This window comes from Anas platyrhynchos, chromosome 1 (assembly GCF_047663525.1).
Source record: "Anas platyrhynchos isolate ZD024472 breed Pekin duck chromosome 1, IASCAAS_PekinDuck_T2T, whole genome shotgun sequence".
Classification (NCBI taxonomy): domain Eukaryota; kingdom Metazoa; phylum Chordata; class Aves; order Anseriformes; family Anatidae; genus Anas; species Anas platyrhynchos.
The window spans coordinates 132481030-132507601 of NC_092587.1; the positions used below are offsets into that span (position 1 = coordinate 132481030).

The following is a 26572-nucleotide window of genomic DNA, read 5'->3' on the forward strand; positions in this document are numbered from 1 at the left end:
GGACAGGTATACAGTTCAATGGGTAAAGAACTGACTGGATGGCCAGGCTCAAAGAGTCATAGTGAAAGGAGTTCAATCTAGTTGGTGGCAGGTCACCAGTGGCAATCCCCAGGGCTTACTCTTGGGGCCAATTTTGTTTAACATTTTTATCAGTGATCTGAGTGTACTCTCAGTAAGTTTGCAGACAGTAATAAGAAGTTCAGTGGTACTGTCAATCTTCTTGATGGTAAGAGGGCTTTTCAGAGGGATCTGGAAAGGCTGGATCAAGGGGCTGAGTCCAATCACATGATAGCCAACAAGGCTAAATGTTGGGTCCTGCACTTGGGTCATAGCAACCCCATGCAATGCTAACAGGCTTGGGGAAGTGTAGTCAGAAAGTTGCTGAGCAGAAAATAGCCTAGGAGGTCAACAGCCATGTGAACATGAGTCAGCAGCATGCCCAGGTGTCCAAGAAGGCCAATGGCATCCTGGCCTGCATCAGAAGTAGCGTGGCCATCAAGACTAAGGAAGCGATTGTCCACTGGTGAGACCACACTTTGAGTACAGTGTTCAGTTTCAGGCTCCTCACTACAAGGATACTGAGTTGCTTGAGTGGATGTAGAAAATAGTGACAAAACTGGTGAAGAGACTAGAAAACAAGACTTATGAGGAGTGGCTGAGGGAACTGAGGTTGTTTAGTCTGGAGAAGAGGAGGGTGAGGGGACACTTAATTGCTCTCAACCACCTGAAAGGAGGTTGCAGCTAGGAGGGTGTCAGTCTCTTTCCTCAGGTGACAAGCGATAGGATGTGAGGAAATGGCCTTGAGATGTGCCAGGAAATGTTTATATCAGACATTAATTTCTTCATGGAGAGTGTGGTCAGGCATTGGAATGGGCTGTCCAGGGAAGTGGTGGAGTACCCAGCCCTGGTATTTAAGATGTATTTAAGAGACATGTGGACATGGTACTAAGGGGACCTGGTTTAGTAATGAGACTCACTAAATCATGTTGGTGGTTGGGCTTGAAAATCTTTAAGGTCTTTTCCAGCCTAAAAGATCTATAATTCTATTTGTTTTCTTCTGTAATAGTGCAGATCTGGCTATTGGCACTCCTCATAGCCAGTAGTATAGTCAACAGATATGGTTAAACACCATTCTTCTTTCTGAGGGTATGTGAAACACATCCAGAACATGATGCAGCTTCTGTGTCACTAGTACCATTAGGTAAAACACATTCATTTTCTGTGACTTGGAACCTAGATCTTCACAGAACAATCACAAGACCTGTGGAATGAAATTGTGCACTTTCATCACCACTGCTCTCTCTCTGTCACCTTCTCAGTGCTTCTGATGTGCATTTTGTATTTTGATGAGTATTTTTCCCAGGTTTCACACAGTTGCTACATTTGGGCTGTGCTTTTAGTGTTTGTACAGCTCTGCATGTATGCCCTACCAGACCCTGTTACCATGTAGAAGTATAAAGTATATACAATTTTTCCCATATAATTATGTATTCATAACCAGATGTATGGATGAGATGATAAGGAACTTGGAAGAATTTCTTAGCACTTATCAAAACGTTTATGGTAGCTTTTTGAGCATTGCCAAACATTAGTAGCTGATAGGTGGCCAACCAATCAGACATGAACTGTTCTTTTTCAAAAATCAGCCAAATAAATGTAATATATTTTTGTTTAATATGAGATATACCAATTTCAACTTTTTAAAGTTTTAAAGTCAGAAGAGGCATAATGAGAAATGAGTGCTTAAGACGTATTGCAACTTTCATTTCTTAGGGGACTGGTCAGTAGTTCAAATCTCAACCAAACTAACAAGTGGTTTAAAATCATTACAATCTGTAGCTGTTCAACAGCTGTTTTTACTAAAATGAACTGGCAAAAATTATGTTTTGCAATATGTTTATAGTCATGAGACCAATACCACCTACTGTTTTGATTAGCAGTTTTATGGGAAGACAGACTTGAGGTGGAGTTCTCTCAGAACAGAACTTACCTCAGTTCTGTCTACTTGAGACGGATATTAAGGTTTCTTCTTTTGATATTTTGCTTTTTAGGCCCAATTAGTAGGTGATTCCAATGACCAGTATTAAACACCCACCTGAGTAGTTGAAAATGGTTATGCTGCAGAATTACTTCATAAACAGCTTAAGTTACGCAGAAGAAATTTTGTGCTCAGTTCTTGCATGTAAGACACCCAAACCAGATTTGGTGGAGAAAAAGATCTGAGAATGTTTCCTGGCTTCCCAACATGTCAAGACTGTTTACACAGTGGCAGCAAATTTGCCTGTAACATAGCTCTGCAATTAATCGGGGCTTGACTTTCGTCTTGGGTAAAACAGAACTGATGTAACTGTAGCTTGTCATTCTTTATATTGATCTTCTTTTTTTTTCTTTTTTCTTTTCCTTTTCTTCTTTTCCTTTTTTTCTTTTTTTTTTTTTTTCTTTTTTTTTTCTTTTTTTTTTCTTTTTTCTTTTTTTCTTTTTTCCTTTTTTTCAAGTGAAAATATACACACAGGACCTAGGAAGTTTATTCTTTGAGACTGAAAGTCAGAGCTCAGCATAGAGATAAAGGAATTGTCATAAATAGTTCAATATTTATTTTTCAGTACCGGCATCTGCCTTTTGTACTTCGTGATGCTTTCCATTTATTGAAATATAACATCAGTCTAGTATGCTTTCAAGTACAGATGCTCCAAATTACTCTGCTATTGCACACAATCAAAATGCATATTATTCAAGATCTATTTTTAAATATATTTATATATTTTTATATATGTATTTATTTTTTTTTTTTATTTAGGTCAATTTCATGCAGAGTTTGTAACATCATTAGTTTGGAAGGGCACCTGAACTCCCAAACTGTCCAGAAATAATCCATGTTTAAACTCTCTTTCTCTGTCTCTCTCTTTTTTTTTTTTTTTTTTATAATAAATAAGTGTCTTGAGTTCAGTTGTAATTTTCAACTTTTTAAGTTTTTCAGAATTTTAACACATGCCTCTTCCATTTTCACAATAAGCTTGTGCATTTTATAATGGTTCAGAAAACTTTCAGCAACTACAGCAGTGATGCTGCCAAAAGTTTTGACTATTTTTGACTTTTTAGTAAAAATATTGTAGCTAAATTTGAAGCTGTTGATGTAATGAAGAAACCACCAGCATGGTTCTGTAGTCTATTCTATGCAGAAGTTTAATTCTGTTACACTGTCTTTTCAAAGTTTAAAAACTGTATATTTGTGAAAATCATTCCAAAGAGCTGTTTATTTGAACTTTTCAATGGAATGATATTCAGTTCCATGTTCTAGTTTTGTAAATAACATATGGACAACTTTAGAAATGATCTGGGAATAAGCAGGAACTTATATGAAAAGATCTAACTAGCTGAACTAACCTGATACATTTTTTTACCCATTTCGACCCTGTTTAATCCAATTTTCTGCATGCACATTTGTATGTCTTTCTCTGTGTGATCTTGTCATCCATAATACTAATTTTTAATTTCTGATTTTATTGTTGCATGTACTATCTTGTCTTTGTATTTCACCAAGGAAGACTCTGTACTGTTTGATCATCCAGCAAATTTCAGATCTGTCTGTTTCAGAGACTCTCCATTGCCTTTCTCCCCCATAATTAGTCTTACAGCTGTGAAGTCTGAGGGCTGTATTCTCAGGGCTTGTATTTTGTTGAAATGAGATTTCTTCCAGAATGATGGAAATGTGCATTTTAATTTTGTAATCAATTTATAAACAATACCAATTGCTGCAATATAGTGAGTAAGCTTAAATAATTAGTTCACCTACTAGATTTGATGTCTGTTTTGAAGTCTAGAAAATGTATTGTGCCAATCAGTAACAGTTTTAACTCATAATCAGTAATAGCCAATCAGTAATGGCTTTAACTTGTAATAAACTTAATAACCGTATACATTGCACATAATATATAGGTAGATAAAGCTATATCCACATACATAAATATAACTAGCAATATCCACTCTCTGCAGTGTTTAGAAGGCTTTGGGGTATAAATATATACAAGGCATATGGCTGAAAAGAAGCAGTTCTTCACCTGTGCTCTTTTCTTTAACATTCTTTGTGCCCATTTGACCTGTATGTTTTATTTTCTTAAAAGCACCTTTGATCCTCAGCTGTTTAGCTTCCTCAAGTGGAATCCCAAACAGGTGGCCATCAAGAAACCTGGGAAAAAAATCCATCTATTGGTGTGTACATATATATTAACAAATATAAAGTGGGTTAACATGCAAAACCTATGCCTCAAGCTAATAGAACTTATACACACAAAAAACATAATATTGGGATGTTAGAGATAAAATTAAAAATTCCACTACACAGCCAATTATATCCCTAATCATTCCCTTGAGTTTTTTTTTTTTTAAATAAAAATTTTAGTCACATCTGAAAGAGAGAGACACTAGAGAAAAGATGGACGTAAAAAAACTTTTCTCATATAAAATGTCACCTAAGGATTATGCATAATTTGCTTTAGTATAAACTAATGCTTTGCTTTAGTATAAACTAATTATTAGTGCAACAAATAAACTTCTTTAGCATGTGTGATTCCAAAAAGTTCAGTAATCCCTATTTTATTCCCTTCATTTAAATGATTCATCGAATCATCTCAAAATATAGAGATATTACAGATAAAACTGAACTGCAATCAACATGCCACAAAAATACATAAAGGAATTGTTAAAGTCCTTTAGTCATTGTATTTTAAGTTTACTATGGTTAAAAGATTCCCTTGAACACCTGCCACTTTCTCTGTCCAACCTGCTTGTTTAATCATTGTGTCAAGAATGTTAATTTGTCCACTAAACTTATTTTCAAAGTACTGAGCTGTAGGAAACTTTGGAAATTTCAGGCAAATCGCTTAACCTTTTGCCATAGATTCGAAAGATTAACAGAAAGTTTAAAGTAAGAGTTGGGAGGTAAATTTTTACTGTGAATATTAGCATCCCTAGTGTACAGCCTGAAATTCCATTATCAGCTGCTGTGCAACCTTGTTGTTTTAGGTGTTCATATACACCTCAAAAAGTGTTAGGTGTTAAATCATGTCTCACAGCACCTGACAAAGGAAATCTGAACCCACATTAGTGTGTCCTTTCCAGTAAGCAATGCTCATTCTTTTACATATGTTTGTCTCTTTGGCCAAATCAACATTTATTTATTTATTTATTTATTTATCTATTTATTTATTTATTTATTTATTTTCCTTTGAAATGGAACACTTCAACAAGAATAATTTAGTGAACCCATCTATTTCAGACACCTACAGACAGTGGGAAAATTGAACTGGCTTGCTTAGCAACTAGCAATTCCCAAAGCTATTAGCTAATAACATAGCTGTATCTACTTCCAATACTATACACTACACATGCAGTACACTATATATTCAGTTGTAGACATATGCAAACACATGCACAGACAATGTCTGTTTATATACACATGCTGTCCATATATATTTGTATCTATAACACTTCTTTCCACATATTGTGAATCAGCTGGAGGACAATGATCAAGACTGTGCATTGCAACTAGAGATACATGTCATTGTGTAGCTGAAGAGTTGTGAAGAAGCGTGAAAACTAAAAATATCCTGTTTTCTCTTAACATGTTATCCTGAGTATTCTAGCTGTTCCTGCTCAGTGCTGTCACTGTGTTTTCTTTTTCTCTATACCTGTCTGCACACATTTAAGAAAGCTTTTGTTACCTAGGTTAAGCCTTCAGTACTCAGTAGACAGAGAGGGTCAGAAGTTAAAATTGTCCCTCTTATGTATCTAGTTCTCTGATTATTCTCACACCTATTTTGCATCAGCATAACTAATTCTGCTTCATCAAGTTACTTTTAATTAATACAGAATAAACAGAAGAAGATTGCAGCGTCTTAAATATATTCCTTTGCTGAATAAGGTTACATTAATTGAGAAAAGAAAACAAATGTGTACCTCAGTTATTAAATGATGTATTGACTACACTTTGTCTAGAATATTATGAGCCAGATTAACTCCTATGTTATATTTATCAGGATATTCCCATCAGAAACATGAATTTGTATTCTTCATGGTGAAAAAAAAAAAAAAAAAAAGAAAAAGAAAATTGCTATTTTCCTTTAGTGTGCAAGTTCTGCAAACTATGCTGAAACACTCTGGCCAGGTATGTTTAAGGGCCTGTCTGCCCCTTCAATTTTATAACTCATTGAAGAGCTTACTCCAATTCACAAAGCATGTGTAACTATTTAGCTCCTCTCATCAACTCTCATGATCACTCTTTTCCATCTGCACCAGTTACAAATACACAAAGAATAGTGCCTATGCTTTGCACTATAACTGTGTTGATTGTCTTCAGGAAGAGGTTGGCCTGTCTAGGTAAAAGGAGGAAATAGTTGCAGGACCAAAGTCAGAAAAGAGAGAAGGAGAGATGACAGAAAATGTGGAAGTCGAACATTGTGTCTATTGTTATCTAGTTATTTAGTTGTTGGTGTGCTAAAAATAAAAATAAATAAATAAATAAAAAAGCTCACCTATTTGTTCTTTATGCTCTTTATTCTCTCTTTCTCTCTTGCTCTCCCCATGTTAATTCCCCATAGAGATATCTCAAGTAATAGCTGAGCCCATTTTAAGTTTCAGAGGAGGTTCAGAGGTGGACAGTCAAGTCAGTTCCTCTTATACCTACAGTAGACCTTGTTCAGAGTTCTCTCAAAAACTTTGGAGTACTTGTACAAATAAGGTTAACATACATGGCTGTTTTTTTATGATAGCAATAAGTGATTATGTGGAAATAATTTTCAATATTGAGTAAAGATGAATATGACAAGATTTGTATATGACTTAACATAGTACATGGTTAGGTTGCAGTACTGCTGGGAGGGAAATAAATATCCAAAAGGAGAAAGCGTACTGAGGATTTTGAATTAGTTTATATATTTTTGAATGGGTTTATCATTTCTTAAATATAGCATTTAATAAACACTAAGATTAAGTCTAAAATAATGCATTATATGAAGACTACTATTATCTTTGAATGTACTTACATCTGTATTTAAGTTAACTAACTTCATTTGCTATGTTGCAGTCTGGGCATCAGCCACTTGAAGAGGACATTTTTCTGGCTACTGAAATTTCAAATTTCACACAGGATTCTATATCTCCATGCTCTTTCCCTTGGTCTACTACAAATTCATATTAGCACAATTTAATGTATCATTTTGGTTGCACTCATCACATTGCACATCATCATATTCATTTTCATTGTGTTTGTCTGTCCTGGTTTCGTCTGAGATAGTTAATTTTCTTCATAGAGGCTCATTTAATGCTGATTTGTGATGAAAATAATGGTGATAACACACTAGTGTTTTAGTTGCTGTGGAGCAGTGCTTACACAGAGCCAAGGACTTTTCTGCCTCTCATGCTGTCCCACAAGCAAGGAGGCTGGGAGGACCAAAGGATATCCCATACCATATAGCATCATGCTCAGGAATGAAAGCAGGGGGCAAAGAAGGAGGAAGAGGGGGTGTTCGTGGTTATATTATCTTTTTCCTCAAGTGCCTGTTATGTGCGATGAAGCCCTGCTTTTCTGGAAATAGCTGAACATATGCCTGCTATTTGGAAGTAGTGAATAAATTCCTTGCTTTGCTTTCCTTGTGCACACAGCTTTTGCTTTACTTAATAAACTGTCTTTATCTCAACCTAGAAGTTCTTGCACTTTTACCTTTCGGATTCTCTCCCCCATCCTGCTGGGGAGCAGTGAGAGAGTGGCTATGCGGTATTAGCTTCCTGTCAGGTTAAACCACAATTGATGGTAAAGACAAAAATCCTTCTGGGAGTACTGATTGCAAAAAATCCCCACCTTCCTACATTTTGTTGCTAAATCACGTAAAAGCAAGGAAAAAAAAAAAAAAAAAGACAAAAGACACTGAGATATAATGATTTACAATAAAGAGATTTAGTAGAAAACTAAATTACGAAGCATGACAAAGCTTTTTTTGCATCTTTATTCTATTTCTCAGGGCTGTGGAGACTACCAAAGGGGGCTTAAAGATGGCCCTGGCAGCCCATGCCATCCCAGCACCCTATCAGGAGCGGGCAACCAGTGGCCCCAGGGCAGCCTCAGCACCAGGAATCCTCTCTGGGTACAGGCAAAGCCAGGCATGGATGCTGTAGGCCTGTGGGTGGGCCCAGCTGGGCAGGGGCCGTGTCTGGGCAGGGCAGGGCTGTGGGGAGCTGGAGACAGAACGTGCTGCAAGTCACTGGGGCAGGGGCTGGCAGTTCCTGGGCAGATATGGGGGCCTGGGCCTGTGCAGGTTGGGGAACACTGGGGGCAGGGCAGGGACAGGCAGGTCTAGGAGAGCCCTCATGACCCAGGCCCAGTGGCTTGACACGTTAAGAAATAATAATAAATTCTAATTGTTTTTCAACAGTTTTTTAATCTTATCTGTTTAATTGTAATCACTTTGATTTTTACTGCAGTCATTGATTTAGATGAGGTTGCAACAATACAGTATTTTAATTTTTTTTTTTTTTTTTTTTTTCCCTATATTCCACATTTGTGGACCATTTTACTACTTTTCAGCAGAAAATTGGCTTCTCTTTCTCCTAAATCAGTCAATGAAAAAGTTAGTGATTAGATCAGTAGAAGCAGGAATTCATTAAAAATGAGAGAAAGTATGCACATGCTTCATATATACTATGAATGTACACAAAGTTAAATGTATCTGTCCCTAAAAGGGAATGGCATTTTCTTTGTGGTGCTAAATTTGAAGCAGCATCCTAGCTGAGGTGCTGCTTAGTCTGCATTATTTTCAACTTTAGCAGCAAAAATATATGGTGAAGTTTAGACATAGTCATTTTTGTTCTTTTAGGTTTTTATTTTCCCATAATGGAAAACCATTTTTGTTATTACATTAAAATGTTGGCATGTTCATCAAAGCTATTTACCAAGAATCTGCTTTGACAGATTATGCTAAGGAAAGATTTGACATGAGAACAGTCTTGAGCTGAGAATACAGCTATAAATTAAATGAACTGAAGACTCATAGTCTGAGACTGAATGTGAGGCCATTCTGATTAAATCAGAGATACACATAAAGCCTGGTATACTGCTTTGCAAAGTCTCAGAAAACATTTGTCTCAACATTTCTGTGAGAAGGAGAAATCCCTCTGTTCAAACACTGCAACAGAATGGTGGGTAGCATAAATGGATCTTGTCATAAATAATAATCTAGAGAGACAGCATTTAATAGCAGGGCTACAGAAGATGTTCTAAATACCAGGTTTTAATACAAAAGGAACATTTATTTCTTCTGATTTTTTTCCTTTGTATGTACAGCGCGAAGAATCTGACCTCTTGTTGTGCATAGGGGTGTTTGCAGCCAAAGCTACCAACCTCATTTTAAGGGGATTAATAAGTACCCAGGAAAAAATGATGGTCTCAGGCTTTTAGAATATTACTGTTGGGAGGCTTAATTTGAAGATTTGTCTTTGTCTATATGATGATGTCCCTGACATGTAAGTCACATCATATTTGTCTGTAGCTGTCATTTCTAGAGAATTAACGTACAGTAATTTTAGCATTTGTACATTCATTACAAGACTTCCATTTAGTTTATAATATGTTTTCTACTAGTTTCTCCATGAATATCCTCAAGAAAAAAAACTAGGAAGATGTTTAGAGTATGTAAAGGATGATATGCTTAACCAACTAAAGAATTATTTTGTTTAACAATCATTTCTGCAACTCTATTAGATGTTGGGCCTTTCTTTAAACGCAAGCTAACAAATGAGCCTAATACAGATTTATTTATTTATTTATTTATTTGCTACAGTGTGGTGTAACTTGAAGTTTCTTAAATTTCTTATGAGTAATTTTTTTTTTTTTTTTTTTTTTTTTTTTTATGGAGAAAGACCAGGTGAAATGTATTAAGAAAAAAAAAAGTGTCTTAGGTGGCAAAATACTTTTTTTAAAAAGGTGGCAATCAACATAGCTTAATGCTCACCAAATCTCTTAATCACAGACATTGACATTTAGTAGTCAGTTGCTTAATTTGAATTATTCAGCAGAACTGAGAAAAATCTGCAAATATTCATGACTTTGCAAGGCCAAAAAATGAATCATTTCACACTACTTCAGCCAAGATGTTTCACAAACTGTATAAGAGAGAGACAGCCTTCAACAGTGGAAGCATGGAAAGATCATTAGCAGTGTAGTGGTTTCACAGTGGATGTTGTGGAGGTGACTGATTCAAAGCCCACAGAACCAGTGGAGTGGAAAAAAAAGTAACCTAGAACCTTGACTCTGAAGTAATTTGACAGTTACAAAGCCAAAACAGTGTTTTGAGATGATGTTCTAACTGGAATTCATAGCAGATGTGATACCATACATTGATATTGAATGCATTGATGGGACAAGCTGTATATCTCAGATTGCTGCAACTCCTGACCTACCAATTACTTGTTTAGATTCTAGTATATATCTTTTACAAGCTCTGTTAACTGTAGGGATAATTAATGTGTTAAATTCAGAACAAACCAACAACTAACCAAAAATGTTTAAAAAATCTTGTAAATTAGGTTGCATATGCTTACTACTACCCATGGTATATCTATGTGTCTATCTTACTTGTATTTGTGTGCCTGAGCTTCCTCATTAGTAACCAACTTATTAGACAGAAACATGAGTCTCAGAGATGTTAAAGTCCTACACATTTTATAGAATGGGTAAAGCGGTGTGGAAAGAGGAGACCCTCAGACATATGATACTAAGCTTTATTAGTTCCATTACTTTTAGAATTATTTGCTGTATCTGCACTTTTAAGCATTTCAAAACATTGTGATTTAAAGATATATAATATATACATAAATCTTCTAACTTCTCTCTACATAAAGACATATAATTCTTTAAAGATTTATATGTTAATGATCTAACAATTGGTTGAGCAAGGTGCATTTTTAACTTAGGAGACCAGAATGCAGAATTCAGTGAAGTGCAAGGTGAAAATAGGTTTGGTGGCTTCCTTCTATTTGCTCATATCAAATCAAATTTACATAGCACTACATTTGAGTATTTGCAATCTCTACGCAGCCAGTAAAGAGGTATACAAAATGATGTCTAAAACAGATCAGAAGAACCAAACCATATGGGCTCTTCCTTTTCCTTTTTGTCTGTATAGGATACTAAATGTTACCAGTTACCAGATATAGTAGATAGATATAATAGATATAATAGATATATATATATAGATAGATATAATATATATATATATATATAGATATAATAGATATAATAGATATAATAGATATATTCTCATTTGCAGCATGGGGATACAAAGATAAGTTGTGCTATCAGATTAAATTTATTTCAGTAGTAATCAAAAAGTTCTGAAATGTTTAATGTCCTTCAACAGTTGTCAGTTTGTCAGACTTCTTTTCTTTAGTGAATTTTCAGTACTGAATGAACTGTAGTGAATTTTCATTTCCAGAACACATTCCATCTTAACTTTTCTGAGAATACCACAAGGCTTGAGCAAGATTCAGGGAGAAATCTTAGATGTTTGAACAGAAAATATCTAGAAATGGCACACCTGACCACAGCAAAATGACAAGGAAATTTAGTTGAATATGTAGTCACCACAGGTAAGTGGTGATCTGAAATGTGAGATCTCAAGTAGAGAGCCATTACAGTTGGTAAGAAACATTAAAACTGAAGTGTGTTTGCTGTGTTGGCTACCTCTGAGGCACTAGAAGAAAGAAGAGATATGTAAAGGAGCAAGTAGAAGTGAATCCAACTCTTTTAAATTCATTATTAGGCACTGAGTTAAACAAGGAGACTCCTTTTTATTTATTTCTTTATTTATTTATCTATCTATCTATCTATCTATTTATTTATTTATTTATTTATTTATTATTTTTAATATTTTGTAACTGGAATGACAAAGTTTGAAAATTATGTATGAGTTCAGGAGGCAGAATCACACCAGATGACTGACCTGACACTGCAGGCCATCCTCGTCCAGTCCTGTTGGCCCTGTATTCCTGGCTGATGGTTTACAAGGTTGTCATCTGGTAAAAGGTCCTTCCAGCTGCTTTCTATCCTGATAATTAATGCATTCTCCTGGGCAATGAGCTTTCTGAGTGTTTCAATATTCTTAGACTGTTGTCCAGGACCTAGATGTGCTTTTTCTAAACATCGTAGTTGTATAAAGATGACTACTCCTACTACTACCAGAATATTTTAAAATACCTGTGTTATAAAAATTTGTTTTCATCTAGATTTTATGCTAAATGTTTGTAATCACTGTACTACATCACATGTGGTTTGTAGATTTAGATAGGTCACACATCTCCAAAACTTCACTCGTCTGTGATGTTTGGAGATATTCATTTAAGCCTGTAGGGAACATCGTGATTCAAAATATGATTGAATAAGTATAGACACTTTTGACCTCCACTATTGGGAAAGGCAGGTTTCTGCATCCCAATATGTTCTATCAAAACTTGAATTTAGGCACCACGGTCTGTATCTGGATCCTCTTCATAGTACTTTGCAGTGTTTCAGTGAAGTAGGAGGAAACTTGTGATTCTTATTCATGTAAATACAACTGGAGTTAAAATTCCTCTTATCTAACTTGAAACATTAAACAATTACAATGCAAAATTCAAATGTGCCCTAACCACAGAGAATAAGAAGAAATAAATAAAGAAGGTGTTTAAGATATATATTGTGTCATGTTGCAATGAGATGAACTGTGCTCGGTCAATTATCAGTTTCTCTTCATTCAATGTAAAGGAAGTTTAGAATCATAAATGAAAAATAAATTTCTATCTCTGAGGTGCTTAAAATCAGATCAGATCAACTTTTAGATGAAATATACATTTCTCAACAGGAGATGCAGAAAACAAAACAAAAGTTTTGCACTAGGGCTGCATCAGATGGCAGCAGCTTTCAAAACAAAACACAGAGGCATAAAAACACCCCAATGTTCCTTGCCGAAGATTTGGACAAAATCTATTTATTCTGAGATATCTACTAGTTTTCTCTTGAAGTCAATAGGTTGTTTTCTTATCAAAATCACTGGATCACAGGAAGACACCGTTTGAGAGCATCTAAACCAACTTCCTGATCAGATCAGGGTCAGCTGGATTGACTTCACCCTACATATATTGATGGAATATGTTGATGAAATAAAACTCTATCCTATGGTGATAAAGTTTTATACTGCATCACTTTGAAATAAAAGATTCTAAGTATCTCAAAGTTGCAGTGCTTCTGATTTTAATTGTTGTTGTTGTTGTTCTTCTTCTTCTTTTTAAGAACTACAGATATTATCGTGTTCCAAAAGTCAGATTCAAATGAGATCAGTAAAGTTTGTCAAGAACTCTGATATTATGGAAAAGCATTCAATCAAAACCCTTTCAGCAGCTTGTTTTCTCAAACAAGTCAATAATACCAGGAAAGATTCAATGAACTACTGTGACATAGAGTCCATCCTGTAAACTGAGTTGGGGAACTGTAAAAGTTTATACCAAGAAGACCAAATTAAAATTGCAGAAGCAACAGTGATTCTGACCTGCTCTATTAACTGTTCATGTTCTCAATAGTTGGGTTTCTTTAAAGGTGATTGTATGGGTGTTTTGACTTGAAAAACTAAAATTATAAACGCTGGGGAAAAAGTTATGAGCCAGTAACTATCCATGCTTGCTTCCTTCCTTTTTACTTGTTTTATCATTCATCATAAACACAGAATTCCTATTAATTTAAATGCTTAATAATTTTTTTTTTTTATGAGTATTACTTCTTCATATATATGTATATTTTGCATATAAACATAGTTTCTGGGTTGAATTTTTCCTCATGATTTTTTATTTTGTGAACAGTGTATTTTGAAATAGTAAGGCAGAGCTATATACCAAGATTTATTTGCTGACAAAGATAGTTTATTGTTTTTTGCTGACAAAGATAGTTTGGAGTTCCCACTCCAAACTGTAGATTTTTTCCCTCCATTGCAATCTTTTGTGTTCTCACAAGTTCTGCACTGTAAGCTGGAGTACAGAAATGTTTTTTTTTTGGTGTTTGTTTTTGAAATCAAAATAATCTAAATGACCTAGTTTGCATTGTGATCTCACAAGTAATTCTATTAAGGATGGCAAAAATAAAACATTAGCATGAAAATGAACACTAGAATAGGGAGAGGAGGAACAGGACCTAGCTAACATTTCTATCAGAGAGAATACGCTGTGTAACTGCATGCTTCATTACAGTAGATGATTTACCAAGCCAAGGATTTGAAATATTTGGATAATAATTGAATTGATTAGCTGTCTAAAATAATTAACTGGTGATAGATATAGAAGAATTATTTTACATAGATATAGAAGAATTATTTTACAAAAGATACAGTGCCTAGAACATTATAATTCCCTACCAGATGTATTTTTGATGCTATGGGATCTATTTTGACTGGACTAACATATCATTTATGGTCAATCAAATTAATACAACATGTAAACAGGAAATATCTTGTGGGGCTTGATTATGTCAATTCAGTAGTGTAACAGTGGCTATTTGCTGCAGAGCTCTAAGGCAGGAGTAGACTGTGCAAACTCCTGGAAAAGAATGATTAATTCAGTGCATTTAACCTTGTTAAAATTTATGAAATAAATTAAAATATATAAATTTGATCATGATAGACTGAATCTTTTTACCATGAGTATAGTTTGAAATACATCAAAATTTTTCAACAGAAACAATGAACAATTTTCTTAGAAGAAAAAAATAAAAATTTCCTCTCTGTTAATTATAACTCTTCCACTGGTAGCTAAAACATTTAGAATGAAGAGAAAAATCAAACACAGCAAGATGCCTGATGCTAGTGGAGTTGCAACAGTTGATGCAGGTATTGCATTATTGATACAATTATTCCATTTGAGTTCTCACAAATAATGCCAGCCAAATACACACAAGCACATACACACATGCGTGCACACACAATTTTATACACATATATACATACCTATATTCACATAACTAGTCACAATAAATTAAAAAATATAAATAAAAAAGGATTATAGATACCATGAAAATGAATTCACTGCAGTGGCTTTCACCAATTTTGACAGAGGTTCTTATACATACTCATATGATAAGAGCTACATGAGAAAGAACTAACAAAATGAAATTCAAACAATGGTTTAATAGTTGCTTGCAAAAGAGCAGCAATCTATGGGATTCCCTGACCCTAGAAAATCTTATTTTATAAAATGATCATGAGATCAGAGAATTCTCCAGGCATCTTAGCGATTTGCGCAGCAAATATGAAACTATACCACGACTATACCAGGACTCCACTGACCTTCAAAGATAAAGCAGTTGTTACATATACATATGCAGTGTAATTTTCTACAGTGGACTGTTCCTTGATTTTGATATTTGATCCTATGTTCTTTACCTCTAAGAACTTATTTTTCTTCTGAGTGCATTTCTGTTAAAGTTGAAAAGTACTGATTTGGGGAGAAAGCCTTTGTTATTAGGCTGGTTCACAAAGCAGAAATGTTTATCTTCTTTAATTTTGTAGTTTACATGTAAGCTTTGCCTTGGCATAAATGACAGCCCTGGGATTTAATGTTCTGTGTCCCTGTTATCAGTGCACTGAGGGAGACATGTCCTGAAATTTATTCCAAATTCACATCTGTTTCTCCAGTTGAATAGATTTTTAAGACTCAAATGTGATGGTGCAGCTGTTGGCCTTTTACATATGTTGTCTCCTCCTTTGAGAACCAAGAATTCATTTTCTTCTTCTACAGAAAAATGCTATAAACAGTTTTCTTCAGGGGCTAGTTTGTATTAGGCTCTTCAGAGTGTTCAGGTCAGTGGAAAGGCAATTCTCAAAACACTCTTCCATCCCTGTGTGAGATTCAGTTACCACTCCCTAGCTTAACTCTTGAAAAAGGGAAGGCAGCAGAGGAGGTCAAAGCCACATCCATCCTTTCCCATAATTGTAGGGCAGGCCAGGTGCATTGAAGGGTGGAAGCTCAGAAAATAGTTTGCATAATGCCTGTACATAGAAAACTGTATTTATGATGTGAAATTCATTTTGCAGACCATACTGCATTAAAATGCTATTGCAAGTGTTCATTGTCACACAGAAAATGCATTTATATATGCAATTTTTCATGTCTAGCCCTCTTGTATATGTGCCTGATGCTCTGGCTTTCTTCACTTTCAAATATGTGGTAGCTTGTGTGCATGGGGAGGTAATTTTCACAATGAGTCACTGGAAAACTGAAAACATAAGGAAAAGTTAATTGCAGCAATTCCTGCACTGAAATATTAAAGCAATGAAATAATAAGAATGATGATTTCACCTTCTTTAAACTTATTGATAGTACACAGTAATACTTTTCTATGAAAATTTATTCTAACACTGCAATTTGAGACTGAGATTCTTCACTGCCTTTAATACTGTTTTGTAACATTCCTTTGTGTTTTAGTGTGTTTGTTGGAATTAGGAATGCATGATTTCAGCACCCTGAGAGAACTAATAAAGATTAGTATAAGTAGTTCTACAATGAATGAAAGCTAGAGAGATTTGGGGGGGAAAAAGACAAGTCAACGTTATAGTTTGCCTTCACAAAAGAATGAGGCATGCAGTCAGATTATCTAGCAAGTGCTGCAGAATCCTTTTGGGGAAAAAATAAATAAATAAATAAATAAATAATCTTATTCATTACATTCCTGTGATTTGTTCTAGTTCTGCTGACACAGGCTATTAAAAACCTTGTTTATGTTTTAGAGACTTTTTTAAAGAGCACTTTGAGGCTTTATAGTGTTTGTAGAATGTTATCTATAGTTAAAATTACATGCTGAGATGGCAGGCTGCTGAGCTAATATATTGTTACACTGATTAAATTGATTAAAAGCTTCATTTTTGACAGGCAAATTGCAAAGGCTGAGATCTCTTTATTGCACGTTTCAGTAATTCAGCTCTTGTCTTGTCCTATCTAATAATCACTACTCAGCTTCTCTGTTTAGGAATCATCTCAGCAATGGGTACAATTTCAAACAGCATATTAGCTTCAGATCTGAATTACATGAGTCACAGTGCATTGGCATTACAAAACTCTTATACCGGGTAATGGTGAGGTACTTGAAATACATTGTGTGTGTGTGCACATGTGTGTTGCTATACTGTGGACAAAGAAAGGAACCCTTGATATATAGAAGATTAGAAAATATTAAATTGTTCTTACTGTAGCTGTGGATTGACAACAGAAGTCACACTACAGAAAATTTTTATGTCCTACTCTGAACAACATAGGCTTCCTTACAAATGTGTTACAGAACCTGGCATAAAACATTGCAAGAAATCAGGCAGATAAAGAAGATTCATCATGTTAAATCAGATGGAGAAGAGGTATTTTCCACAATAAATGTGGAAGATGAGTTTTTTTTTTTTTTTTTCAAAAAACAAAGGAAATCTAAATTGCCCTAAAAATATAGATGCCTACAGACAAATTTGTAGCCTTCTGATTGCAGCAAAAAGTGCAATGTGTTCACAGCTTGCCAGTAAGCAAGAAATCCAGAAGTCTAGTGAATCACCTGAGAGCACTACACAGATATAATCAGCACATTCCTGATTTGTTATAGGCATTAAGCATTTTTCAGGGCAAAAGTGGGCTAGTTTAACCAGAGATCAGTGCGCAGCCCAATGACTATTAAATTGCTCTGTTTGTCTGTCTTACAGCATGAAAGGTAAGAAGTTGAAATGTGTCTGCCTGGTTCAAACTGAAGCTCCGTTGGCTCAGTAGCCTGAATTGCTGATTCTGCTCAATGAACCATACAACCCAGCTTCTGGCTACCAGAAGTTTAATAAATTCTGGAGTAGCAGTGACATGCTGCTGGGTATATACAGATGCCACAGATGAAACTTTTCTCTGGATTTTACTTTTTGAACCTATTTACTATGTAGGCTATACAGTATCCGGTGACAGTGAATTTAGTAACTGAATTATATTCCATTCTAAACCTGACATAGAACTAACTTTCTTACATTGTGAGGAATAATAATTAATCATTTTACTTCTTGCTTTCTTCCTAAAGTTCACTGTATCAGTGAGCTCTAGCATTTCCCCCTCAGCTGTCGCCATGCCTTATGCTGGTAAAGCATTCCAGATACAGCATTGTTTCCAAAACAGCTCTGACACCACTGGCAGCTGACAGAAAACTCAGTGCAGGTGTAAACAGTTTAAGTTTTGGTATGTTTCTTTCTGCAAACAGAAGCATAAGGGGAAGCATACAGGAAAAATAAAGGGCTTGCAAAGAGCAAGGACTTTCATCCACATGCAATTTTGAGATACTATGTCTCCCAGCAGTCAGAAGTTGACATCCTTTTATATTAACATCTATAAAAGACTCTGGAAAGAATATGGAGGTGCATTACCTGACTGTACTTAGGAGGTTGCCCTGTGGAGCATAGGCCAGTAGGATCTGATGTGCATGTCTGACACGAGTAGAATAGCAACTGCCCACAGAAAGTCAGAAAAGGAACTGCACAACGTTTTTGTTTGTTTGTTTGTGATTGAACAATTAAAACCACAATTATTTGTAAATTAAGGTGGGAATCCACATCACACATGCATTAGATGTGATATACAGGTCATAAGGGGACATGATGAAAGCAATTAGTTTAGATTTCACAGAAAGCAGAAATGCAGAAATAATGGTAATCCTAGCAGCATTTAGGTTGTATGGTATATTACCAATCCCAAGTTCCAGAATCTGAAATCAGTCCTATAAAGTGCTGGGAAGTATTAATAGGAAGTTACATTCATTTTTAATGCCCTCCCACTTCACCCCCTAATCTGCACCTGTGAAAAAGCACATCAGATATTTTTGATCCCATCTGTGTAAAATAGGCTCCACAATCCACAAAATCAGATCTCTTTCAGCTCAGCTCGCAGCCCAGCAGTGAATTGCACACCTTTCTTTCCTGCATCCCTGTGGAAGAACCTACTTCTGCATCCCTTAAAGAAAATAAAGACTTATTTTGGAATTACTTTATCCAGCAGATTTTCAACACACCATTTGTTGGTAACCCTGAGCCAGGATACAGGTGCTTAATCTCCTAGTATATGTCCTTGAATGTAAGAAATTTGAGTGTATCTAAGGAAGAATTTGACTAGCTATGTAGACCTTGTCAACAGCTAGAAATACCCTCACAGCAATTATCTATAGTTAGAAATACAGCACCAAATGAGCTTCAGAGAAAAATAACAAGAGAAAATAAAATGTATGTCCAATAAGGCTAATTCTTCCTTCCTCAGCCACTAGTAGAAAATGTACATTGGAGCTTTTTCACTTAAAGATATAGAGATTCCACTCACTGCCCATGCTGAGTCATCCTATAGCATAAGGATTTATAATCTCTGTTGACTCTTCACCTTTCTCCTCCCATAATCCACAGATTTCTTCACCAAGGGACTTCTTGTGAATAAGATGTGGCATTTTAGCCAATATTTCTACATTTTGTGCTGTTGCACATCTGTTAAAATACATTTATTATTTCATTAAAGAGACTCAAAAGAGAACCAAGGGAACTTTTAAGAAACAGCTTTTAGAAGAACTGTTCTTCTATAACCTGTTAACTCTTTTGTGGACTCCTTTGCCTTTTCCCAGGTTTTGTATTTTCACCAGTCTATCCTTTTAAATGGTAGAAAATGCAGGCACTGTAGAAGTAGGCCCAACAGGTGTTCTGGTTTGTTTCTCACTGCAGGTATGTTACAGTGGACAATTTTAAAAAGAGCAGAGGCTCCTATTGAACCATATGATTATTCTTGAATATATTTTTTCAGATCCATTCAACCAAATTTTTCTATAAGGAGAAATTTCACTGTGTTTGTTCTTCATATGCAGGCTACTTTCCCTTTGATTGCTGTGAGATATGCACACAGCCTAATTTTAGACACTTGACTTTCTCTTTCCCTTGCTTTCCTCCAGTTATAGTGATTCAGGGCAGTAGGACAGTAGTACATTTGGAGTAGTCTACTATCTTCGGTGTCTATATGTGGTTATTGGGAAAACTCACCTCCTGACTTAAACCTATTAATCATTTTCCTAAAGGTAGGTGATGTGACTGTCCCTTTCCCTAAAGGACTGGCCTTCTAAACCAGTCCACAGTTATTCTGGGACAAGGGGACCTGCTGAGGATTTCACTGGTACCCGGTAATGTTTTGGATTTAGGCATGAGTTAAGTGCATGTGTGTTCAGTTCATTGGGCTTTGCTTTCTGTTGCACTGGTGAACACCTTCTGATATCCTCTAAGATTCTGAAATCTGGATTCAAAAGAAAAGATTTCCATAATTCTTAGCTACCCATCACATTCCTTACAGTTTGAGCTCTTGACACTTTTAGCTAATTTTTAGCTTATGTGAAAGAAAAACTACTCAGAATCTACATGATTGTTAATACTTGCAGAATGATGAATATATTTTAACAGGTGTACATCCAGCTGGCTCTGGATGCCTTGGGAAACAGCCACAGATGTGTGAAAAAAGAGTATAAAGACGAAACAGAGCAGTAAATTGTGCATGACATTCTTCTGAAATGGTCTTGCTTTCTGAGGTCAACCAATTGGAAGTAATTCTTGGGACTGGGTATGACAGAGCTGGGGAAGGATATGGGGAAATTCAGATGAAGAAGATGACATTCCTAGAATTCTCTGGGGCTGAAATGACATATTGTCTCAGCAGTACTCTAAGATGTCACTGTTAATAAACTGAATGACTTGGACATCTACTAATCAGTTTGAAGTTACTGGATGAGCTGTTGGAACTATCCTTATAAAGATGTGTTTCTTTATCAAGCAGCTACTGATATCCCTGAATTACAAAGCTTTCAAATACACGGAAAAGTATTAGTGTCCCAGATTAAATTGGTTCATTGCTGGGATAAACATACCTTCTCTTTATGTACCCATTTCTCAGTGGGGCTCCAAAGCTTAAGAAAATCGCCATTGCTACCTGAATGAATTATGAGATTGAATGAAACTGAATTATGACAGTAAAAGCATTATGCACATTCATTTATATTATGATTCTTCTTGCTATTATGAAGAATAAATTCATTCTTCTGATTCTTGATTAATGAGCTGATGAGTTAAAACATGGTAACAAGCTCAATTTATGTACCACCGTAACTATCTCTGAGAGACTGCGATGGATTTTTGATGGAGGATCATCAACATACATTTAGGGCAGAAGCTTGTCCATGATGATACCTATATTTCTTACATTGCTGGTGAGTCCAAGCCACTTAGAAAAATTAGAGAGATGGTTTCAGAGACAGTGCTAAATAACTGGAAACAGATATGGATTTCTATCAAAGTTTAGTGGTACATTTTCAACTGAAGCTATGTGGTACACTCTTTTGCATAAGTGGGGATAGAGATTTCCTTGGATTTTGCATTACTGACATAATAACTTCCACAATAACTGACTAAAACTTTTTTTTTTTTTTTTTTTTTTTTTTTTTTTTTTTTTTTCTAGAATGCAGACATGATTTGCACAGATCAGCTAGATAGCAAGAATTAATATATGGGATGCCATACCCAGAAGATTGCTGGATGTAAAATGGCATGTAAATGTATAAAGTCATGAACCTAGAAATAACAACTTTCAAGAAAAAATAAAAAATAAACTTATTCTTTTTTCTGTTTATATAGATAACTTTATTTCACAAGAGGATAAAAAGTGTTTTCTAAGATTAACATAAGGATAAATTGATATATGATGCCAAACCAAAATCTTCATGTTTGGTTATGAAGATGATGGAAAACTATTTTTCAGTGACTGAGTACTACTTACATTTCTCTTAGAAGAATGTTAGAAGAAAGTTTTGTTTTTTATTATACAAGCTAAAAATCAGTATTACTTGATCTCATACACGTCAAAGATTTGGACAGATTTCAGAAACCTTCTACATATCAGTTCTGATAAATCTAAATGTCAAATTCAGATCACTGTAATTATGATTTTCTTTTCTTGCTTTTGCTATTGTATTGCTTATTTTTTTGCTTAAAAAGGTGGTGTGTGCGTGTGTGTGAATGACTTTTACTTTATGGCAATCATAATTTCTTAATTCAGAAAAATTGTTTGAGGCAACTGTACATATAATAGGCTGTATGAACTAATTACAAAATGCACTGAAATGTATTAATTCCAGTATCATTTTCAATCAGGTTATGATAAGTGAAGTATATGCTTATTGGCAGCAAAAAACAGACACTTGTGATCCACAAGTTTGATATATATTAAGGAAAGACCTTTTATTTATTTATTTATTTATTTTTCTCCTATAAGGAGCTGTTTCTCCTATAAGGAACTGTTTAATTTAAAGCTGTGCCATTTATTGTATGAATTTCCTGCTTGCATTCAAGAAAATGGAAAATGTGGTCACACAGCTTTTTGTGACATGATCTTGGTGGATAAAACATTCCACAAACAGCCCTTGAGTTATGACAGTGAAATGGCATCTGATACCTGAAGACACAAAGGATCAGAAACCACACAGCACTTCTCTGATAAACATCAACTATGGAGAAAGCTACCTTGGACTAAGGTGTTATAATAGCCCAGAAGAAGCATTCAAGCTCCTCAAAGTGTGGCAGATATCTGGGATGAACCTTCTAGATCATGTTGCCTTGGGGAAAAAATCCTGGGGTGGGATTTTCCCCGAAATATAAAAGTCAGATGACCAAGAGTAAGAAAAGGCTTAAATTAATTGGACTTAAGTGTTGAAGAGAGAAATGTCATGTCTTTTCTGTGAAGTGAAAGAGGGCACAGACCATTCTCTGATTATGAAGCAAACCACACTCAAACCACAGCTGAACTCTCTCCCTTCCCAAAACGTGGTGGAAGCATCTATACTGCCTATGCAGAACAATACCTAAAGGCATATGTATTTTCTAGTACACGACTTGTTGCCAGAGAAGCTGGAAAAGTAGCAAAAAGATGATTAGAAGAAAGGGTAAGATGTAGTAGTTTAGAATTCTTCCAAGAGTAAGCTGATTGCATGAGGTTTGTTGCTGTCTGGCTTCAAAGAAATAAAACCTCTGTGGAAATTACTGTTAAGAAAATCTCTCAGTTTACATCATTAATTTCTTCTCCAAACGAGGAAAAAGTCTTTTAACTACTAAAACACTTCTGCTGTGTTTTTATACTAGCCTGATTCTGCAAACAATGCATAGTGGCAACAGAAGTGAAAACAGACTTCTAGTAGGTTCAGATTTCCTATACTATTTTCTTTGCTAAATTTGTGTCATTTGGCATTGTGGTAGCCTTTTTTACCTTTATGCATTATGTCATAATTGATTCATAAAAATCATTTCCAGTTACACACGAAAGGGCACTTTAGGCTAAAGAATGCATGTTTAATGAATTGTATATTTAGATCCAACTGCAGTTATTGGGAAGCTCTTGATTCAAAGTAACAGCATCCTCTTCTGCTGTGGCTTTTGAAGCAGTCTCTTGACTGCTGTGACAAAGAAAGATGCAGATTCAGAGACTCAAGACAGACCATGATGTTATGCCCTACTAAGGAGAACTAGATGTTGGTTAGTTCTCTCAGCAGCACTGAAAGGAAAGAATGACACTGAAAGAGTGAAATCTGAGACAAAAACTATGATGGGGTATATGATATACAATGTATATGATATATTGTGTGGTATGTGATATATTGTGTGGAACTGAAAAATATTGATCTCGAGATTCATGTTTCTGGACCAAAACAATAATTAGCAGTTGTCTATGAGAAGAAGTCAAAATTGTGGTTGCAATTGATATCATGGAAACACAAATATATTCCATCACATATTGTGGTTTTAAAACGTTTATTTATTTATTTATTTATTTATTTTCATCCAGGCCACTTGCTAATTCAGAGCACTTTCAAACAAGGCTGTTTTAATGCCTGGGATCAATATAACTATCAGATTCTGGAAGGAAAGGTCTCAGTTGACCAATGTTTTTATTTTATTTTATTTTATTTTATTTTATTTTATTTTATTTTATTTTATTTTATTTTATTTTATTTTATTTTATTTTATTTTATTTTATTTTGTTTTGTTTTGTTTTGTTTGGCTTAGTGTAGTTTAGTTTCTTCTCGTATCTCATTTAAAGAGCTGGTCATTTGCACTCTCTTTGGGTACATTCCTGCTTCTGCCAACTGGGAAGGAACAAACAAGATCTTCCCTGTAGCACTCAGTGTGATCATTGATGGAGTGTCACTTAGTTGCTATGCTCCTGCTTGTAAAGGGTGGGAGGGGAGGCTTTCATGAATCAGACAGTGAGACACCACATTGGAAGAAAAGAAATAAAAGAAAGGCAGAATAAATGAACTACAGGGAAAAAGGAAAAGAGAACTTGTGAAACTTCTGCAGAAATTCTGGCTCAGAATTATTTGGAAATGGGAGCTCAGAGGACTGGGAATCATCCTCTCTAAGCTGTGAAGCACACAGAGCTCTCAAAGGAAAATAAGTTACAAATCTGGGAAATGTCACTAACAATATATCAGTCTGTTTTCCCTCTCTTACTCCTACTTTCTCCCCATTTCCAGTAATTTAAAGCGAGCTGTGATTAGCCTGGTGACCTGGCGGGTGATTTCCCTGAAGAGAAAGTAAACTACAATATTTAAATGTAGCGTTTGATATAAGCATGAGCCAAGCCTCACCTTTTTATGGCTGGAAAAGAAGGAAACACAAGAGAATTGTGATTTCACTTTAACAGTTGTGCTAATAGCCAGATTGGCTGGTGTCACTGTGTTCCTTAGACAGGCCTCTGCATTTTTCTGGTGTAAAGGAAGAAATCACAAGAGACATTCATTTTCCCTGTCATAACCAGGTGTCTGTTACTTGATCTCAATAGTGAGATCAAGTGAGATATCCTCTTTTTTTTTCTCTCTCTCTCTCTCTTTTTTTTTTTTTTTTCCCTCTTGCAAGTATTCAGTGTTTCTTCACTGAATGGTGTTCTTTGAGTTTTAATCTAAAGCTAGAAGAAGAGAGAGAAACAATTTTAGCTGAATACTAGCTATACTGGAAAAGCTGCAGTTCTGTGCTCTGCAAACATTAATTGCCAACAGTCCTGAATATAGTTATGAATTATGCAAAATAAGAAGTATAAAGGCATGTATGGCTTGCCACACTGGGTCTGACTTGAACTCTATAGTATTTTGTCTCTGTGAGTGGCCAGAAGTTAATTAAAGTAATGTTTATACAGAAAATGTAAATGTGTGATTCTCTGCTCTGTTGCTAATATAACATCAATTATGGCAGAGGCAATATGTGGTATCTGTTAACAGGCAAGCAAAAGGAGCTTTTTCTCCTTTTAGGAGGAAACTAAAATAATACGTCTTCGGCTTTGTTTGTGTAAAGTAATTCATAGCTAATTGTGAGCAAATACTACACTTAAATACTGTATTGCATTCTAAGCAAATATATATTTTATAGCTCCAGTTCTATCACTATGACTAATCTGAGTGACGTTTGCTAAAGGTGTGATTCGTTGTGAGAAAGACTGATTGGAGAAACAGAAATTTTAATTCAGAATGATCTTTTCTTCACTTTTTTCCTCTTTTGAAATCTATTTTAATGACCTTTTCTTTCTTATATCAAAAAGTTATATTTAATTTGAATATATAAAGAAATCTAAATAGAAGCTTGATCTTGGTCTGATTCTCTGCTGTCTTGTATTCTTTGTAGCCAATTGAGAATAAAAGTGAAAGGTTCCCTCTCATATTTAGTGCCATTTGGTATTCATTTCACCCCTGCATAAATGACAATAAAGATAGAGGGCAACATATGATAGAAGTACAAAGCCTGACTGCAAGCAAAGAAAGAAATATTTCTGTTCGTGACTCTTTGATGGCAGTAGATCCATTTCAAAAAAAATGGATGTGCATGGAGGTGCATGGTATGTTCCCCAGTAAGTCAGAATGCTCTCAATATAGGATTGTTTACTACTGATAACCAAAAGAAATATAAAACTGTAAAATGTCAGTGCTAATTACATGTAAATCAGTATACAATTCCATTCAAATTGTGCATCCCAAAGTCAGACTGGCTTCAAAATCTAGAAAAGAAGAATTATTCATGGTATAACCTGTACTGGGTCTGGCTGGGATGTTAACTTTCCCTGCAGCAGCCCATACAGTGCTGTGCTCTGCACTTGTAGCTGGAACAGCAGTGTTATCACACCAGCGTTGTGTCTACTGCTGAGCAGTGCTAGCACAGCATCGGGACTCTCTCTAACCCTCCTAAGGGGTGGGCAAAAAGTGAGAAGACAAACGTCACCAGAGCAGCTGACCTAAACCAACCAAAGGGATATTCCATACCATATGATGTCACACTCAGCAATAAAAGGTGGAAACAGGAAGAAGAGGGGAGGGGTGGGCTCTCGTGAAAATGTCAGTCCTCTGCCCGAACACCGGCTATGTGCGTTGAAGCCCTGTTCATTTGTGGGAAGTAGAGAGTAATTTCTTTCCTCTGCACTTCCACATAGCCTTTATTTGTTTTGTTTATTT

General features: G+C 35.4%; 1 long non-coding RNA gene across 1 annotated transcript in view; it reads right to left on the bottom strand.

Moving 5' to 3' along the window:
* Window positions 1–3995: 3995 nt before the first annotated feature.
* Window positions 3996–26572, bottom strand: part of LOC140001469 (uncharacterized) — a 71138-nt gene continuing 48561 nt past the window's right edge. Inside the window, exon 3 of the long non-coding RNA XR_011806700.1 lies at window positions 3996–4186. This is a non-coding gene — a long non-coding RNA (uncharacterized lncRNA). The remainder of the gene's footprint in view (window positions 4187–26572) is intronic.